This window comes from Aplysia californica, unplaced genomic scaffold, assembly GCF_000002075.1.
Source record: "Aplysia californica isolate F4 #8 unplaced genomic scaffold, AplCal3.0 scaffold00221, whole genome shotgun sequence".
NCBI lineage: Eukaryota > Metazoa > Mollusca > Gastropoda > Aplysiida > Aplysiidae > Aplysia > Aplysia californica.
The window spans coordinates 501993-508108 of NW_004797491.1; positions in this window are offsets into that span (position 1 = coordinate 501993).

Below are 6116 nucleotides of genomic sequence, written 5' to 3' on the forward strand. Positions count from 1 at the left end.
CCCCCCTCCCCAAAGGGCAGTGCTTCTGATTAAATTATTGTCTTGAGGCCATTTACAAAGGGGGATATTGGCATGTTCTTATACACAGTCGAATTGTAAACGGGCTGATTTATCAATGTCAAGCTCATACTGTGCCGGAACAATAGAAGGGGAACTGCTGCTTTTTCTTTCCTCATCCTTACTATCCTCATTTTCCTCTACTTCTTTTGTATGTTTGTCACTCTCTTTTGAACTGCTATTTCGACCGGGGTGTCTTGGTAGTCGAAGTCGCTGAACTTTCTTCCGTGCATCTGCTTTGGTGACCCTGACCTTATTATTTAAAACTAAAGTGATTTCTATCATCACAGTTAATAGTGATACGATACGTCAGAACACTTCGGAATAAATAACAGACACGTTCACTGTAGAAATTTTGAGAGGACATCACTCAAGTCGTTGTAACACAAGATTAGTGCTCAATTTGTATTTGATATGTCGACAGAACTGGCAAAATCAGAGAGACTAGTAAGCGTCGCGAAATGCAAAGAAACAACTAGCGAAGATTAAAGAGCAGCATTGTTTCTAAAGTTGGATGTTAGGATTGAATCTTGACGTGAAACAATGCATTAGAAACATAACTGACGGTGCAGCAAACAAGCAGGGACATAGAAGAGGCTTTGGTACTCTGCAATCGAACAAAGCTTCAATGCATATCTATGTTTTTAGTGCCAAGCACATGTCTTGAAATCAAATCTCATTTAGATGGAAGCGTACAAGTTTTGTTGTTGCCATTGTTGTTATTTTTTGCAGTTTTTTTTCTTTTTTGGGGGGTGTGGGGGGGTAGTGTTTTACGGCGCTCGCAACAATATAAGGTCATGATTATGAGCGCGCGGGACACATTAAACATTTTCAATACTTGGTAGGAAATTTCTAATTTTGTCCCAGTGGCGGCCGAGGCCTACGCTTATCGATTTTGGACCACCAAGCCACCAAGGGATCTTTAACGTGCGCAACTTGCACTCGGGACCTCCGAAATTTTTCGCCCTTGTCCGAGAAGGCTAGGTGCTAGATTTTACCTATCATACGATCAACTGAAAGACAGCAGTATGAAGGAGCTAAGGAGAAGCAGCAGGAAGGCCCCAGAAAGAGCCAGGAATCCAGAGGAAGGGGGCAAAGGAGGTAAGGGCAGAAAGTGGAGACAAAAGCAGACGACAGAACATTGTTAGAGAGCAGAAAAGCAGGTGAAAGGAGACCATTTTAGAGAAGAAAAGTTTCGGTTGCTATTCGGATTCGAACCCGGGACCTATTGAATGGGAAGCGAACACCGCAACCTCTCGACCACGAGAATCCCCCAAGCAACAATTAGTGTTGTGCTGACCACTGCATTATTTTCTTTTTCATTGATTAATGATAATAATATATCGTAGTGCTCTTTTGGAATACTAACGTGTGAACATCTGGAGTAGATACTCCACAGCTATGAAACGGTTGGGAATTTGAAGAAACTAGATGGTAGTAAAAATATGGGGCTTTGAATCCTTGAAGACATGTGTGTTTCTAAACAAACAACGAATTATATACAAACAAACCAAAAGTATATTTGCAACTCTTATTATAACAAACGGTACGTCTGAGAGTAAATGCATGCCATGTTCTTAAGATTAAGACCCTCTGCCCCTGTAGATAGTGGCCGATGGCGGAGCAAAGCTAGAACTAAAAGGATTCGCGGTCGAGGAAAAACCACTGATCCTGGCAGAAGGAGATTAAAAAGAAAATCAAAATCAAAATCAGCATCTGCATGACGATCTATGAACACAAAGCGCACGTCGGAGTGGCACATGGGGCATGATTCATGGAAATTTTTTACCCAATTGTCCAACTTAGTCTATCTCCCTTGACATGCGTACATAGTGCATTTCATATAAAAGGCCGTATGAGCGCGCGGGATACATTAGAATCTAAACATTTTCAGTTCATTGGTAGGAGTTAATTTTTTAAATTTTGCCAGGGTGGCGACCGAAGTCTACTCCATCGATTCTGGACCACCAACCAAGGGATCTTTAACGTTCGCAACGTGCACACTGAACCTCTAATATTTTTCCGCCCTTATCCGAGAAGGCAAGGTGTTAGATCTTCTTTTTCTTTTTCTCTTCTTCTTTTTCTTTTTCATCCTGTGTTGCCGTTAAGCGTCGAGGGGAGGTGCAGTTTTATCTGGTAGGTTAGATCTTAATTATCACTTACCCTCAAACCAGGGATGTGGCTGAAAGACAGCAGCAGTAGCTTGAGGACCAGCAGCAGAAGAGAGAGAGAGAGAGAGAGAGAGAGAGAGAGAGAGAGAGAGAGAGAGAGAGAGAGAGAGAGAGAGAGAGAGAGAGAGAGAGAGAGAGAGAGAGAGAGAGAGAGAGAGAGAAAGACGCAGGAGCCCAGAGGAAGGGGAAAAAAGGGGGGGGGCAGAAAGTGGAGACGAAAGCAGACGGCAGAACATGGTTAGAGAGCAGGACAGGAGATGAAAGGAGAATATCTTTTAAAAAATAAAATTTTCCGACGCTGTCAGGACCTTTCGAACATGGGACCTATATTTAATAAGAGGCGAACGCCGTAACCTCTAGACCATTGGAGCCCCCGAACAGCGTTTCCGTAGATAGTGATGAAAATGCACGATATATGGGTTTGAGTCCCATTGGAGGTCATACACGTGTACGTTTGTACGTGGAGGACTACAGTCCCCAAACGCTGCTTTTTCGGGGACTGCGCTCGCGAGTGTGTGCGATGTGACAGTAGGTACGTGTGTGTTTGTGTTTGTGTGTGTGTGTGTGTGTGTGTGTGTGTGTGTGTGTGTGTGTGTGTGTGTGAATAAACACAAAACCATGTGTCAGAATCTGTACAATAAAGACTTATCTTAATTATTATTATTATCATTATTATTATATTTTTGGTAAGCGTACTGGCGCTCGCAACTGCATAAAGTCATGAGCGGGCAAGACACATTAGGTCTGGGCCTAAACTTTTTTTCCGTTTGGTACATTATTTTTGGATTTTGCCTGGGTGGCGGCTGAAATTAACCTACTCTCTCATATCGATTTTAGGACAACCACGGAATCTTAAACGTGCGCAACTTGCACACAGGACTGTCGAGGTTTTTCGCCCTTATCCGAGAAGACTAGCGTGTTAAATCTTACCTATATTATAATACATGTATAAGTTTGGGGGTGGCTGAAAGACAGCAGTATGAAGGCAAAAAAGGCATCAAAGACTTTTAAAGAAACAGCAGAGCAGGAGAAAAACAAGAAATGGGAAGACTTCTGCCAGAATATTACTGGTGACAGATCCCTACAAAAGTTTTGGAGGTTTCACAAGGCAATGAACAGTCAGTCAAGAACATGCCTTCCTGATTTTCAGACAGAGGACAGTACATGGGTTAGATCGGAAGAGGAGAAAGGATAGGCTCTTTTGAACAGATACCTGCGGCAAACAAATCAGAACAATGAGAACGAAAGAACGAGCATTCTAAGGGACATAGAAGGAAGATACTGGGAAGGAGAGGAAGAGTTAAAAGTCACATTGGAGGCTGTTCGATTAAACTTAAGACGGCACCTGACACAGCACCAGGCCCAGATGGGGTGCGTTATTCCCACATCAAGGATCTGGATGACCACAACTTGGAGAGTCTCGCAAACATCCTGGATACTAGTTTGCATGACGGGTTGGTTCCACAGGATTGGCTGGACAGTTACCATACACCCCTACCAAAGCCCGGGAAGGACCCCACAAAAATTGAGTCCTACAGGATTATCACAATGCAAAACACGGTGGGGAAACTAATGGAAAAAATGGTGTCCAGATGGATGTCCAATTTCTTGGAGCGCAACAATCTGATACCTGTGGAACTTGGCAGCTACCGCCCTGGTAATGACACCTGGAGGAATGCGGCAATTTTGGCCTCCGACATATACGACGGTTTTGAGGAGGGAAAAGAGACACTAGTCGCCGCAATAGATCTAGAAGATGCTTATAACCGGGTGCCCTTTAGCTTGATCATGCGAACTATAATCAATATGAAAATCGACTCTGAATTGGTGATCTGGTTAGGAAATGCCTTGTTAAAAAGAAAGGTTTCCTTGCGCCTTGGCAGCTGGGCTTCTGAACCTATTACCATAACCCCAGGACTGTCCCAGGGATCGGCCCTGTCACCAGTCTTGTTCAATATATACACCATCGGTCTTACAGCCAATCAATTTGAGGGACCAGGCCGTACGCTAAGCTTTGCAGATGATGTATTGGTATATAGGCTGGGGAGAGATCGGGAGCTGATTGCAAGGAGCACGCAGAAGGAATTAGATCGAATTGGTGAATGGTGCGAACAGAACAATGGAAAACTTAATCCAGCGAAGGCAGGGGTACTGTGGACCAGTCTCAACAACGGGGCAGTCAAGGCTATCATGCCTACTGTCAATATAGATTCTACAAGGTACGCAGTTGGAAAGGCAAGAGAAATTGAAGTACCTGGGCATTACTTTTGACCGCACCCTCTCGGCAAAAGACCATGTGACAAACATTATCGCCAGAGCAAGGAAAGGACTTGTTGCACTGAGAGTGGTGGCTGCATCTATGCTCCAACGTGCCCTTATGATCATGCTTCAAGCGGTTGTACTGTCTGTAGTGGACTATGGCCTTGGTATGCTCACCCTATCCAAAACCCAACTACATCGCCTCGAAGTCATTCAAAATGAAGGAATGAGAACTGTTCTTGGATGCACCCGTGACACAGCAGCATCAGCGATGAGATATCTGCTGGACCTGCCAACGTTAACCCACCGACACAAGCTAGCACAAGTCAAGGCCTACCTTCGAGTAACAGCAGACGAACGTCACCCTCTACATCCGAAAATCGGAAACCAAGACGTACGCCAAAGATTGAAAAGAGGATCTTCATGGATGGTGCAGGCGGGGCGAACTCTCGATATGTGCTGTGAAATCGAGGACATAAGAAGAGGATGTGACTGGATGAGGCCGGAGAAAGACATGAGCAACTTCATGAAGGTGATAGCTACGCTAGGCCGAGAGTGTCGCGAGTGGCCAGCAAGTGCAACTAATGCGGAAATTGTGGCCATCCTTGAGGAAAATTCAGTGATGGGTGATGTTGTCGTCTTCACCGACGGAACAGTGAGGCGTGGCCAGAAATTTGGGTGGGCGTTCAGTGCTCGAGTTGACGGGAAGATAATTAAAGATCAGTCTGGAGCTTACGAGTGCACTACGTCGAGCATGGCAATGGAGGTCAAGGCAATAACAGAGGCGCTGGAATGGATCAGCATGGAAGCGTATAAACATGCCTTGTTTGTCACATATTCGATGAGCACCCTAAAAAAAATCAGGAGTGGGTGGCTCTACAGTGACTGGAGAGCTTCCATTCATTGCAAATAGCCACCTCCTAAGAATTACATGGGTGTTCTGCCCTGGTCACGCCGGGGTGCACAGAAATGAACGTGCTGATGAACTTGCCGGCAAAGCAGCACCCAATGGCCGAATCATGCTCGACCCACCAATGGTGATCGCCAGATGCAAGGAGAGCCTTCACAACCAAGAGGAGACACTCCCACACACTCAGCACAATAAAAGAAAAGTGTGTGCGGGGCACAGCGAAAAAAAGTTTGCTCGGAGGAGTGGTCAGGCGTGTCTCAAACCAGCTCCTCATGGAGACAATTAGCAGGAAGACCCGAGGCGGACGCTGGAAAGGAGAGATGAGCAACTATGGACATGTGCCGCCTGCTATGATTCTAGCTCTGGATCCAAGTAAATCCAAGTAAATCCAAGTATGAAGGAGCCGCAAGGAGTAGCAGGTTAGGCTAGTATAGTAGTAAAGGCAGCAGTGGGTAGCGTTTGGGTACAACTTCCTTCTTTTAAATTTTTTATATTACGTACATTCTGGCCTCTTCGAATCAATGCTTTTGCTTGCAGAAATACATAAGAATAATAATATTACTGGTACACTTGAGCGTTTGTTGTATGCACCAGCCGAACGCTGACCGACAAAACCCGAGTCCGAGACAGATTTAGAAACAAAAACAAATTTTCCGAGCGTTCGTCAGCGGTTTTATTTTATGCTTTTGACGATAACTTCAAATGTGTAAATCATAAGA